The sequence below is a fragment of the Sebastes umbrosus genome, chromosome 7, assembly GCF_015220745.1.
Source record: "Sebastes umbrosus isolate fSebUmb1 chromosome 7, fSebUmb1.pri, whole genome shotgun sequence".
NCBI lineage: Eukaryota > Metazoa > Chordata > Actinopteri > Perciformes > Sebastidae > Sebastes > Sebastes umbrosus.
In genome coordinates, this window is record NC_051275.1 from 32,383,080 (window position 1) to 32,398,132 (window position 15,053).

Below are 15,053 nucleotides of genomic sequence, written 5' to 3' on the forward strand. Positions count from 1 at the left end.
TGTCCTCAGTGCGCCCCAATCAGGCGGAGCGGGGCTCGGCCCACGTAAAAGGCGCCAGGGGTCTGCGGCGATGTTGGCAACCCAAACGACATGTCTTGAACCACGGACCAAGGAGTCTACCGCAGAGGCGAATCAGAGGGTGCAAGCAAAACCCCGTGGCGCAATGAAAGTGAGGGCCGGCACGCGTCGGCTGAAAAGTTGTATCGGTGCCATTGTATCGTAGCCGTTTTGCAAGTACGAGTACGAGTACATGAGCGCAGTATCGGTATCGGTATCGGTGCATTCCTAATAATAGCTGATGCTTAAAATGCCGGATAATTGAGCTGGAATAAGCGCCTTATTCATGTGACATTGTCCACGAGTCTTTTCGTTAACTAGTACAATGTATACATCATAGCTGTGATCGGTCTATATTCAAACATATGTATTGAGACATGTGGATGTGTATATGTCTTTGTATGCACATGTGAATATGAGGGGTTTGGAAAAAACAATTTATTCACCTATGTATCACGATTTTTTTATGATTTTGAAATATTTTTTTTAATTATTTTTAATGCCAGAATCTATATATTCTCTTCATTTGAGTCGATGCGGCGGTAGAAGGTTGTTACCACTTTTATTGTTGTAGTCAGTGTAACGCGACGTCAAATCTGTTTATTATCCTTCAACCAAAAGTCACTGACAGCACACATTGGTTTCTGGTCCAACAGCAAACTGACACACTGACAGCTGTTGTTGCCTGTTGGGCTGCAGTTTGCCATGTTATGATTTGAGTATATTGTTTATGCTAAATGCAGTACCTGTGAGGGTTTCTGGACAATATCTGTCATTGTTCTGTGTTGTTAATTGATTTCCAATAATAAATATTTACATACATTTGCATAAAGCAGCATATTTGCCCACTCCCATGTTGATAAACGTATTAAATACTTGACAAATCTCCCTTTAAGGGACATTTTGATCAGATAAAAAATGTGCGATTAAATATTTTAATCGCTTGACAGCCCTAATAATTATGCTATTATATTATTATTATATCAGTGGTATGTCTTATAATGACAATAATATAATTTATCATAAGTATTTATCGTGATAGGCCTATCAATGTTCATCCAACAAGTATTCATCAGTCTATCTATTGATCGTTCTTCTTTCTTTCTCTGTCATGAGAGCAGCATTTCATCAGAGTTCTCTCCACTCACTGACTCTAATCGTCATGATTGAACATCATGAATGTGTTCGGATGCAACATGATTTCCACCTGGACATCCTCTGTCCATGTTTTTCTCTGATTCTCTCGCTCTTCATCTATTTTCCTCCCTCATTCCTCCCTCCTTCCCTCTCTGGAGTATGATTCGCCTTGTTTCTTTGACAGAGAGTGGAGATGTGAGGTGTGGGGGAGCAGAGCAGATGCAGAGGTACCCGCCCTTCTAGCTCAGCTCCCCTGGCTTCCTCTTCCTCCTCCTCCTCCTCCTCCTCCTCCTCCTTCACCTCCTCCTCTTCTTCCTCCTCCTCCTCCCGTCTCTGCCTGCTGCTTCAGTGCCCCATCTCACCTGTTAAATTATTCAATGTACAGAAACAAATGCAAAAGAAAAGATATAATAGCGGATGGCTGTCATTCTCTTTCATCACATACTGTAAAAAAAACAACTGTCAGTTTAATAAAAAGATGAATGTAAACTCACAGATGAACAAATGCATGAATTGAGGCCGTTTCCCAAAACCTTAATTTTTACATCTGAAGTGAAATAAGATGGTTAGGAGGGAGGTCGATAAACCTCTCATCGGGCATGACTGTCAGTTTAAATTAAAGGGATAGTTCAGATGTTTTGAAGTGGGGTTGTATGAGGTACCGATCCATAGTCAGTGTATTACCTACAGTAGATGACGGTCGGCTCGTCTCCAGTTTGGAGAAACAGACAGGAGTACCAGCACAGGAGCAAAACAATGTACTGCTGTGGACGGGGGCAGACACCTAAAACGATCAATTAAGTGTACGCTATATTTAGAATATTTTCACCACTTTACCTCACTGTCAGACAGTCCTGTCCAACGGGGAACTGAAGACGTTAACTATGCTCTCGTCAAAGCAACCAGACCTGCAATTTGACCTCGCAGAACACAAGAGTGGCTGGTCTACCGCTGCCTCCATTGGTTAGTTTGTTTGTGTTATTGTGTGACTTTGGTTAGTTTGTATTCACCAAAATCAACCCGTTCTCACTCCCAACTCGTCAAATACCGCCATTTGGTCAGCGCCCCTCAGAATCGGAAACCGACGTACGGAGGCACCCCTTTAGTGACAGAATGTGACGAACCGGGCTTTCAGCTAAACCCACCCACGGCATTATTCGACGGTTGGAGCAAGTGACGTAGTATTAATAGCGTGAGAGTCCGTCCAGAGCGGGCGAGAGGGATGGTGGATGGGTCAAACAATCACAAGACTTTCAACCAGGAGTCCGCTGTCCGTGTCCCATTTGAACAAATCTCCAGTATGCATCGGACCAGTCTACCTCGCCTACTGTATCCCACAATCCATAGCGCTGGAACGATACAGGCTATGGTTACAACAACAGCAGCCATAAACGGCTCATTTTTTTTATTTTTCGTAGCTATTTCATCACTAAATTCACTTCTGAAAATGTTTGAGGCGAGAAATCAACCGTGTAGATTTTGAATGTTTACAGTTTTACGATATTAGATGGCGAATCGAACATTTGCTCCAACGTTTTCAGAGTTTAGAAGCTCCACAAACTGCTGTGACAGCTAACTAGCACCTGCCGGGGTCGCTACCTCGCTAGCCGGGCCGTCTCGCTCACAGATCGCTCTGAGCTGGCTGGAGCTCTCATTAGACCGGTCTGTAGATGAGGGGCTTTTATTTCCTTGTTGACGGATAGTTTGTTTAAATATCACAACACAAATGTCCGTTATAAATGAACAGGAACCTGTGTTTATTTGTCTTTTTGGAGTTGAAAAGCTCCACAATCGTCACGTATGCACACATTTATACGTGGACATGATGAAATTACATCAGAGTCGAGAGCAGGGAGAGGAGAGAGAGATGAGAAAATGAGGAGGTTGGAAGCGTTGTGAATAGATTGACAGGGAAATAGATGGGAGAGGACAAGAGGCCGAAGAAGAAGAAGAAAGAGGTCAGCACAACAACGGACCGATAGAGTTTAATGAGGGAGGAGAGAGAGAGAGCAAAAAGTACACAACTAGAGCATGATTAGGAGAGAGAGAGATAGAGGGGTGATTGAACAGCTGAAATGAGAATAAGGAGTGAAAACAGAGAGAGAAATGTCCCATGAATACATAAACAGCACACAATTAGGAGGGAAAGAAACTGAAAGAGGCTGATTGAAGTTGAACACAATTAGGAGGAAATGAGAGAGCGAGAGAGAGGTTGGGAGTGTTTGGACGCCGTAATGTGAAAAGGAAGAAGTTCCCTCTTTATTTATTGTGTAGATAGAAAAGGAAATGTGGTTTACACAGAGTGCCGCCATCGTAGCGTGTCGTTTTCCTCTGGTGATTTATTGTGTTTCTTGGATGAGGAAGAGAAAGAAAGACGTGACGGGACTCACGAGATCCAACGGTGGAAGACAGTTACAGTAGAGTTGTGAGTAGTAGAAAAGCGTTTGTGGTGGTTCCAGCTCTTATCTCTGGAACCCAAACTGAATTAAACCCTGAATTGTTTTTTAATTTCCTCTTCAAAGGTCTATTAATTATGTATTTTTCCCCGTCTACAGGGACACACCAATCCAACCTTTTCTCTCCCATCACTGATTCTCATAACTCAGCTCAGTACATGATCTGCTATTAGAGTTGTTCCGATACCGATACTAGTATCGGAAATGTGTCCGATACAGCCCAAAATTTGGGATTGGATATCGTGAGTACGTCAGTCTATGCACCGATCCAATACCATCATTTATTCACCCAGAAAAAATGTTACCACTTTCACCGGAAATCAATTCTTCTTCGCCGCTCCAAACCAGGAGCCTTCACTGTGCTGTTCAGAACTGATCGCAGGTGACAATAGCAAACAACAACAGTGCGGTGCTAGTGGAGAGTGTAACGGTAATGGTAGCAAAGAACGTATATTGATTAGAAGTGAAAGTCAATTGTTTGTTCCATTAGCGACATCAGCGCCCAGCGACATCAGCGCCCCAGCTGCAGAGCTAGGCCTTCGCCGTTTTTAACTAAAAGCGACTACCAGAAGATGTAAAACGGGCGCCTAAAAAGTGCCATACAAAAGTAAAACAAAATCATTTCTATTCTATTGTCATAATTTGAATGTCTTTACAGAAATGGCCTGTGTTAAACAATAAAATATTCTAGATATAATCGGCGTTTTCAGTCCAAAATGGCGGCAGTGGTTGTTGTCAAAAATCCAGAGTTTCGTCTTTTTGCGTCTATACTCTTTGACGGTAGTCAGAGCGAGGTAAATGTCAGCCATTTGGCAATATGTCACAGCTGTTAAATAATAATAACTATATACATACTCAAGTATTGTATATAAGTACAACTTTGAGGTACTTGTACTTGAGTATTTCCATTTTAAGCTACTATATACTTCTACTCCACCACATTTTGAAGGCAAATATTGTACGCTTTGCTCCACTACATTTACCTGACAGCTTTAAGGATTCAGTGCGTGTCGTGTTGAATATGATGTGACGGCAGTTTCACGCGGCGTCTCTTTGGCGATCACCTGAGAACTGAGTAATATCCACAGTAGAAAACGAAAAAGGGGAAAAGGATGGACCTGGTACCAAAAGTAAGACGGGTTGAGCCGAACCACTCGGTGTTTATGAAGCACAGACAAGACTAATGGGAGGTGAAGTTTATGTCTCATGGTATCAGCCGTCCCACACTGTGATGCAGCACAGCTTCCCCGAGGCAGCAGCAGAGGTTACAGAGGTGAGCTTGTGACAGGAGGGACACTGAATGACTTCAATGTCAAGCTGGCTCTGACAGAAGCACTTAACCATCTGCTGTTCACTGGACAGCAGCAGAGACGGTTTCTAAAAGTCGACATGATGTCAACAATGTTCCACTACTTTAAAACACCACAGAAGAGAAAAACGTTGGTTAAAGTTAACATTATGGGATACATTAGGGTAACTTGAAATACACCATGTGGTTGAAGGCATAATGCGGTTTTGGAAATACTTTTTATATTGTAGCCCTCCACCGAATGAGACGCAGGATCTTTTCCCAGGGACAAGGAACGTTTTGAGGAACTAAATTAAGTTCTGGGGACATTTAACCCCCCAATAGGCCCTGGTCGGAGGGTAGTACTTTCTGAAAGTACAGGAACTTTCAGGGTGGGGTTTGCAGGGATGACCGTTGCTGATTGGTCGAACACATGGTAGGGATGTCACGGTGAGGACATTTTCCCACCGGTTAATAAACTTGTGACAACACCGGTGTTACCGATTACACCGGACATTTACCAGAAAAGATGACGGTCAATATGTAGAGTGCTCTAAAGCTGGGCATACGCTGACGATTTTAGAAATGTTGTTGTGTTCTTCCTACTCCTCCTGTACGAGTTGATCGTTCGCGATTTAAAGCCAACGCTCACGATTTATGAGCTCACACTGTACGGTCCGATCGTCAGCCACCACCTATCGTTTAACCCACAATCGGTTAATCGGTTAAGGTTCTAAACGCCAGTTAACGGTTAATTATTAAAATCCCTACCTTTTTGCAAAATTATGCAGTTTGTCAACATCTGATTTATCTAATAAAATACAGTTTTCATTCACATATCTTGAGGTCAGAGGTCAAGGGACGCCTGAAAATCGCCATTGCTAGTTTTTCCTCGCCAAAATGTAGCATAACTTTGGAGTGTTTTTTAGCGTTCTTCCCGACAAGCTAACATGACATGGTTGGTACCAACGGATTCCTTAGGTTTTTTAGTTTTTTATGATCCCAGTATCTTCACTCTAGCTGTACAACCTCTGAAAAACAGAATAGCGGCCGCCGGATTGTTAAAACATTAGTTTATATAATAAAAGATTGATGCTTTACGTCCGTGTTCCGATACAATTTTGCCACACTAAATATTGCGATACCATGCTGTACCGATTTTTTCCACCACCCCTATGTACAAGGGAGCTGTCAGATTAAAGTCTGAATGATTTGTACATTGGCGTTCAGCTCCTCCGGCTAATGTCTAGATAATTTCAGGGTTGCATTGCGAGTGTGAAAGAGACTTAAGTCTTGTTTGCTGTGATTCCAGCACCACAAGGAGATAAAGTATATTTCATTGATGAACATCTCTGTCCCTGCTGTTGTCAAGCTGGTTAATTCTGTCCACAGTCACAACTGAATTAGTTAAAATCGGGCTCTGTTGTTTAATGCATGTCCATCTGGGCTCCTTAACATGGTAACTGTTGAAGAAGTGAGCAGCCAGCTAGAGAGAGTCTGCACTGTGAATGAGTAACACTCACTCAGCTGCTGCGTTCGTCTCGCTGTAGGTTTGACTTTTGAACGTTGGTGGCGACCTCCGTTTCCTCACAACTGCTTGCAAATCAGTGTAGTTTTCTTTTAGTGTTCCTCATTAGTGTTTCACTTCACTGGTGAGTGAAGGTCTTGGTCTCATTTAAAGTTATCTCCAGCGGCCTTAGTCACGGCACTCCACTCTCTCTGAACTCGCTCTCATCACTTGAAGCCAACCAAAGTCGGTGCTGTTGACATTTACCACCTCTGGGTCAGTGCAGGGTCACAGCGATTGATGCAGCGTGAACAAAATTCATAAAGAGATTCCAGCCGATGGACTTGTCAGGAACAAAATAAATGAGGAGCATCCCGGTTGCCTCCTCTGTGCGTTTGATACCATAACTGTGAGAGCAGCCTTCATTTCTCTGCACCGCTCCGTCCCCCGGGGTTCTTCACATAAATTGAATGGAGAGCTTTTCGGTGTTTTCAAAGTGCCACTTTGCGGTCTTTGCGGTTGCACTATGAGAATATCTATATGCATGTATACGACCATCTATCCCTGCCTGTCCGTCTAATCACGTTGCTCCTTCGTCTCGTTTAAATGATGCAATAATTCATCCATGTGCATCTTTGCTGCAGATATATGAGGATGCAGGAAACGTTCTCAATAACATTTCCACTCAGTTTCCAGCTAGAGAACGGCTCTGTTGTTTGAAAAACATTGAAGTGACAGATTGCTATTATTTGTTGTTTTAGATTTTTGCCATGGGAAGTGCAAGTTATTGTCAAATATGTTTAAATAGCCAGAAATGCTTTTTTGAAAAATGCTTCAGAAAGGCTGCTACTCAGGGTCGGAAATTAGCATCCGCCAAATGGGGGTAAATTGTTGGCAGTGGCCATCCGCCACTTTGGCAGGCAGGGAAAACGCCAGTGATGGGACTGGTGAATCGGATCCTGTGGAGAACCGGTTCCTAGTTGTCCGATTTCTTGGCATCTCATTCCTCCATGTCTATTGATTCCTCTTATTGATGCTTTCCCACAGTTACGCATGCACAATGACGCATACGCACGCTGTATCATGTTTCAGTTTGTTTGGAACTGGAGCCACAGCGGAGAGAAAAAAAAACGCTCAAAAGCGTGACGCTACTAAACCTGAAGGACGCACCCTATTAGTTTCCCTGATAATGCGACACGGTGAAAAAACAAAACTGTTGAAATCAGCAGGAGGAGACTTAGTAACGTTACCTGGTAGCAGCCGGTGGCAGCACAGTCCTGCTTGGTTAAATAACGGAGCTACTAACATTAATGGAGGTTCCATTGAGTTATTATTATGAGACGTTCAAAGTCGGCTCAGGAATAATGACTATTGGGTGAAGGTAAACCATGATGTGTTCAAATGTTTTTGGCGAGAAACATGAATAAATCCAATTGTTTGAAGGAGATGTTTTCACAGCAACATAAAATAGATAATAGAGAGGGAATTATGACCTGTTTAACTTCCTAATATTAATGTTAGCTCTAAGCAGCTCAAAATCGGCTGTTTTCACGCTAACGAAGGAGTCTAAGTAGCACTCCAAACGTACAGTACATTTTGGCAAAAGGGTTCAATGGTTCCCTTGACCTCTGACCTCTGATGAAACTAGAAAACCTAATGAATCCAGTGGTACCAACCATGTCATACTAGCTTGTCGAGAAGGAGACTAACTAACACTCAAAAAAGTGAGGAAAAACTGGCATGGCCATTTTAAAGGGGGGTCCCTTGACCTCTGACCTCTAGATATGTGAATGTAAATGGGTTCTATGGGTACCCACGAGTCTCCCCTTTACAGACATGCCCACTTTATGATAATCACATGCAGTTTGGGGCAAGTCATAGTCAAGTCAGCACACTGACACACTGACAGCTGTTGTTGCCTGTTGGGCTGCAGTTTGCCATGTTATGATTTGAGCATATTTTTTATGCTAAATGTAGTACCTGTGAGGGTTTCTGGACAATATCTGTCATTGTTTTAGTATGTAGGTAGGTAGGGAGGTACTTTATTAATCCCCAAGGGGGAATTTCTGAGTGACAGGGGTGCGTTGGGATGCAGCATCGCCCTGCCGGGGATTCTTTCACAACAATGACTCGCTCTCTGTGCATTATCCCTTACTCATTCACCTGCTGCATGAACACCAAAGTGGTGATGAAAAGTGACCCGAGGCTGCGCTTCAACAGCAAACTGCAGAGACTGCAGCTATTTCTAATTAGTAAATGAGTGACCTTTTTTATGTAGTGTGCTCAAGAGGAGCAGCTGATAGCATCAACCGGAGAGTATTACTTTCTCACCCAGCAGATTTTCATTCAATTGATTTTCTCATTTAACTTATTGCTTTAAGCTACTTAGACTTTGGCAGTAAAAACGTGGATGAAGCAGGAATTTAAATGGAAGATTAAATAAGAATCAATATGGTGAACAATTTTAAAGTTGCTTATTGTCGAGCTTATCAGAGCTTTCTTGCTTACAAATGTAAATTGTGGTGACCGATAGTTTGTGTTCGTGTGTGGATGTATTCTATTTCTATGAGCACTTCACAAGCACAACAATAATGCATTTGTTTGATATGAAATGATGAGAAATAAACAAAATATCACAGATCATAGAGCAGAATCAGCAACCTCTTCGATGTCCCGGGCCAGTTTACATTGTTTATATGTTTTTATAATGCGCCATGATTTATTTACGGACTGATTTGCTTATAATGCTACAACCGTTTCTGACGGGGAACTGAAGCCGTTATCTATTCTCTCTTCAAAGCCACCAGACTCCATTCACAAAAACAGTAAATTTACCTCGCAGAACACAGGCGTTGCTGGTCTACCGCTGCCGCGATCCGTTAGTTTGTGTTATTTTGTGACTTTGGTGAATCCAAACTAATGCTTTAAAACACCAAAGTCACACAAATAAATTATATAAATATAATTTTTTTTAATAAATATATAAATACATTTCTGTCAGTTTTTCACACCTTTCTTTCCTTTTCGTTATCTCAACCTGTTACTGGTGCTCTACAGCGTGTTAAAGCCCTACTGTTTCCATCTAGACGACAATACAGCTACACCTAATGTTGTTTCCCGGCAGAAAAGAGCTGCTCGCGACACGTCACGGTTTGAGCTGCACTCGCCGCACATCACAACACACAAAAAGCCGTTGTGGCGTGGCATAGGCTGTTAGAAATAACCGGTTTCAGAGAGCAGTGGTGGCGTTGATATGTTGTGTCTGAAAGGACCTTCAGTGATTGCTTTCATTTTGAAATCCTCCTTATTTTTTAAGTCTCAAGGTTGTCAAGTTTGACCAGCAACCCCGTGTTCTGCGAAGTAAAATTACTGTTTTTGTCAAAGGAGTCTGGCATCTTTGAAAAGAGTATAGATGGATACAACAGCTTCAGTTCCCCGTCTGTCTCACAGCAAGGTAAAGCATAGAAAATATTCTAAATATAGCGTACACTTAAACTGATATTGACTTTTTTAGGTGGCTAAAATGCGTTTTTCTGCCGCCCCGTCCACAGCAGTACTGGTGCTGGTACTCCTGTCTGTTTCTCTAAACTCCATCTACTGTAGGTAATACACTGTCTATGGATCAGAACATCATACAACCTCACTTCAAAACATCCGAGCTGATCCCTTAACAATCAGCTGTGAGGAGTCGAGACAGAAGAAGTCATTTTCAGGAGAAAATGACTGATGTGCCTTCTCCTTCGTGTCATGATGCTCTCTACAGTCACTCACAAATAAAACCACCTGAATCTATTCACAGCAGGATCCCCAACCCAAAGTTATTGAAAGATAATATCATTTTCTTCAGGGACATGTCGAGACAATGGGGCCTTGTTGCCACGGCGACCAACATTCAGACGAATTCGAAACTAATTTTTGATAAATTTATCCTTGAAGAACATATTCTCTGTCTTGTGGAAAACCTGAATGGAGTAAATGAGCCTTTTCAGGTGTAAGTAGTGTTGTTATGTTATTCTGAGTATTCAGTTTGACTCGACCTTTAGAAATACGTTGAGATGTGTCAGGGACGGACGCAGAGATAACGGGGCGGAGGGCCGACGTGTTGTGCAGAGTAAAAGAGCACAGCGATTAGAGAGACAGCTCGGAGAAGGAGATTATATGGTGGTGAACTTCAGCGTCTCCGCTCCTGATGAATGAGTGTTGGCGTCGACCTTTAGCCCGGACCTTTACGTCAGCAAAGGACGAGGAGAGGAAGAAAGATCCTGATGTTTATTGAGTGTCGCAGACGAGGTCACAGCTCTTTATGTAGTTTATTATATCTTCATTTCAATAGCACTACACACACACACACACACACACACACAACTTTTTACAGCTAATTATTAAAAAACAATAACCAAAGAATGTTTGTAGCTTTGAGTCTTTACGATATCACGCCAAGGTGTAATAGACCCGCCTGTCCACCAGAGGACCTTTTGCCTCGTCGAGGCGTGAATATTACACGCATCTATGAAGATGCAGTTCCAGCAGAGGTACAACAAAACCACTTAGTTAGGTTTACGAAAAAAAACGTCATGGTTGGCCTGAAAATAAGTCAGTAAACTAAATCAAATACGTACGGAAACAACGTAACAGAAGTACGGAAAACACGTCACTAACGTCATTAACGTAACTTACAAAACAGCGGTTTCCTGGTTGAAGGTCCTGCGTTTGTTGGCCGTATTTCAAATGGATAAGCTGAATGTAAACAGGATGTAGTATGTACTGGATAGGTATGATAAGAAGTAATATACACCGATCAGCCATAACATTAAAACCACTGAGAGGTGAAGTGAATAACATGGATTAGCTCGTTACAATGGCACCTGGCAGTGGGGTGGATATATTAGAAAGCAAGTGAACATTTTGAACTTTGAACTTTGTGTTGGAAGCAGAAAAAATGGGCCAGCGTAAGGATGTGAGAGACTTTGACGAGGGCCAGATAGTGCTGGCTAGACGACTGGGTCAGAGCATCTCCAGAACTGCAGCTCTTGTGGGATGTTCCCGGTCTGCAGTGGTCAGGACCTACTAAAAGTGGTCCAAGGAAGGAAAGCCGACGACAGGGTCAGACCCGAGGCTCATTGATGCACGTGGGGAGCGAAGGCTGGCCTGTGTTGTCCGATCGAATAGAAGAGCTACTGGAGCTCAAACTGCTGAAAAAGTTAATGCTGGTTCTGATAGAAAGGTGTCAGAACACACAATGCATCGCAGTTTGTTGCGTACAGGGCTGCGTAGCCGCAGTCCGGTCAGGGTGCCCCGTGCTGACCCGTGTCCACCAACCAAAAGGGCAAGTGAGCATCAGAACTGGACCCCGGAGCAATGGTAGAAGGTGGCCCGGTCTGATGAATCGAGTTTTCTTTTACATCATGTGGATGACAACGAGTTTGAGGTGTTGGCTTGGCCTCTAAATTCTCCAGATCTCTACAAACAAGTCCTAACCACGGAGGCCCCACCTCACAACTTACAGGACTTAAAGGATCTGCTACTGACGGCTTGGTGCCGGATACCACAGCAGACCTTCAGAGGTCTAGTGGAGTCCATGCCTCGACGGGTCAGGGCTGTTTTGGCGGCAAAAGGGGGACCTGCTCGATATTAGACAGGTGGTCATGATATTATGGCTGATCGGGGTATATATATATACACAGAGGTGTAAACAGGAATATAATATATATAAAGAAGTAATATTATGACTGTCAAAGTTAATGCGATAATAAAATGTTAACGCAAATTTGTTTTAACGGCACTAATGTCTTTAACGCATTAACGCAACTTGCGTTTTTTAGGTTGTAGCCGGCTCAGTTTTAAAGCTAGAGTGAAGATACTGACATCATATGAAACTAAATAACGCTCCAAACTTGTCTTAGTGTTGTTTGTGTCTTAGTGTTGTTTGTTTCAGTATGCCCTGTCATGTGCGTGGTTCTGTCCCCTCCACTCGTCGTCATCACTCTGTCATCGTCCCTCAGCAGATAAAGAGCTTTTGACAGAGTGAAGAAGGGAATCCATCAACCTGTTAATGGAGGTCAAGACCTTGTGAAGCAGCATGGAGGACTTTAACTCTCCTCTAGTGTCCCAGATCAGAGGATGATGGATCCTCTGACTTCTAGACAGAACTCTGGAAACGCAGCTCAGAAAGTGTTTTATTGGACTCAGCTGTTGTTTTCGGTGCAGCCTTCTGTGTCTCATTATTCATTATTTATTCTCCCCTGATCAGTTGTGTAATGAAGTGTCAAGTTGAGAAATATCATATGAATATTTATTTCTTGTTAGCAGCCTAGAAATGCTGTGAATCACAGGCTGCTACAGGAAAGACAAAAAAACAAATCAAACAAATTAAATATAGGGCTGTAAAAGTTAATGCAGATTTGTTTTAACGCCACTAATTTCTTTAACGCAACTTGTGATTTTTAGGTTGTAGCGGGCTCAGTTTTAAAGCTAGAGTGAAGATACTGGTATCATATGAAACTAGAAAACTTAATGAATCCATCGGTACCAACCATGTCATACTAGCTTATCGTGAAGGACGCAAAATTACTCTACATTTTGGCGAGGAAAAACTGGCATGGTCATTTTCAAAGGGGTCCCTTGACCTCTGACCTCCAGACGTGAATGAAAATGAGTTCTTTGGGTACCCACGAGTCTCCCCTTTACAGACATGACCACTTTATAATAATCACATGCATGCCATGTTAAGATTTGAGCATATTTGTTTATGTTAAATGCAGTACCTGTGAGGGTTTCTGGACAATATTTGTCATTGTTTTGTGTTGTTAATTGATTTCCAATAATAAATATATACATACAAAATTCAAAAAAGCAGCATATTTGCCCACTCCCATGTTGATAAGAGTGTTAAATACTTGACAAATCTCCCTTAATGGTGTGATTAATTTGAACTACTAAAGATGTCTTACTCAGCGTTCGGTTGTACTTAACTCCACACTCTCATGTCACTTCTGGTTGCAACAAAACAAGATGACGACGGCCTTAATGCCAAACTCGAGGCTTCAAAAGGGCAGTCCACTAACCAGTGGGTGACGTCACGGTGACTACGTCCACTTCTTACATACAGTCTATGGTTATGATGAAGTAGTATGTCCCAACTGTATACAGACTGCATGAAACGGTATGACTTTGTATGGACAGCTGCAGTACAGTTTGTACTAAAAGTATAAAGGAGAAGTATGAGATCTTGAACAGTTCAGTCATTCTCTGGAGCTCAGCGAACACTAAATTACAATATTTTTCCATGATATTGAATAACTCGTAAAAGACGAACTAAAAACTTTTGAATTACACATAAAAACTAATGAGTTTCTGACCACAGATATTAAAAAGATAGAAGAGGAGTGAGCTGCACAAAAAGAAAGATGTATTGAGGAGGAGTTTTAGCCATATCATAAGTCAATATTAATGAATTCACTTTTTATTTTACATCAAATACTAGAATATGCATGATTCCATATGATGAGATTGGATTATTTTTATTCTGTAACCCCCCCCCCAAACACTTTATTGCAGACTGGTTGGAAAAGCTGTTGAAAGTGTTTATGGATCATTGCGGGACACTAAAACTCAAATGAAACTCCTTCAGGTTTACCGGCTCTTAAAAGCAGAATTTCATCACAAGCTGTGAACCGTTTTTATGTGTCTGTGGTCGAAGAGTAATCTCAGACTCAGACTGTCCTCTTCATCAGTTTATGTCTCCCTCTACTCTCATCAGTGCTGGGACCATACACCTATCTCCCCATTCCATTCTACAAGTATTGCGATTAGATATCATGATTTAATGCAGATTTTTGTTAACTTTTTTAATACTAGACCATCGGAACGAGTGTAATCATACACTTCTAGGGACTTTTACTTCGGAAAATATCTAAATTAATACAGTAAGAATGTTTGATTTTCAGCATCTATGTAGTCAGAGATGTCCTGAAGTCAAATATATCACGATCACTGTCAGGCATTATTTATTACATTTTATTCCAACAACCTAAAAATCAAAGAATAAAGACATTTTTGTCACAAATTTATGGTATTTTCTTTTTAATTTATAAGGGACATGTAATGTTTTATACTTCTGGTGAATATAATCCAATCAATATTATTTCTTTATATGTATTTTGTGTATACAGTTCCCTTTGTTAAAACCTTATTTTGAAAATCAGACGTAGTCACACGTGTCTACTTCCTCTAACTTCTCCAAGGTGGTCTCTAGCTCTCCCGTCAGCTCCGTTCTCTTTATACATCCATGGTCAGCTCCATCGGGCCGTTTGAATGCATTTAACATAAATGTCAGTATATGGGTGCTCTACAGTCGTAGCGTCGGTCCATTTGACCACGGAGATGAGAGTGACGGCCGGCTCGACCGCACGTTACCGCAATACGATGATGTTTCCTGTCCGTGACAGAGTTAGCATGCAGCTTTAGCCGTGATGTCTAGCTCTGCTTTTCCTGTCAATGTGTGAAACCCAAAGTGTTTCCATCCTTTACTGGATGTGTAGTGTTTACCACGCTGGATTTAACATGTGAGGGTTGTAATGGAAATTCTGTCAATTTCCCTAGATGAGTC

General features: G+C 42.0%; 1 protein-coding gene across 2 annotated transcripts in view; it reads left to right on the forward strand.

The window, feature by feature from the left end:
- The window catches only part of slc8a2b (solute carrier family 8 member 2b), a 162,611-nt gene that overhangs the window by 83,356 nt on the left and 64,202 nt on the right, over positions 1 to 15,053 (forward strand). The gene's annotated exons all lie outside the window — the stretch shown is intronic.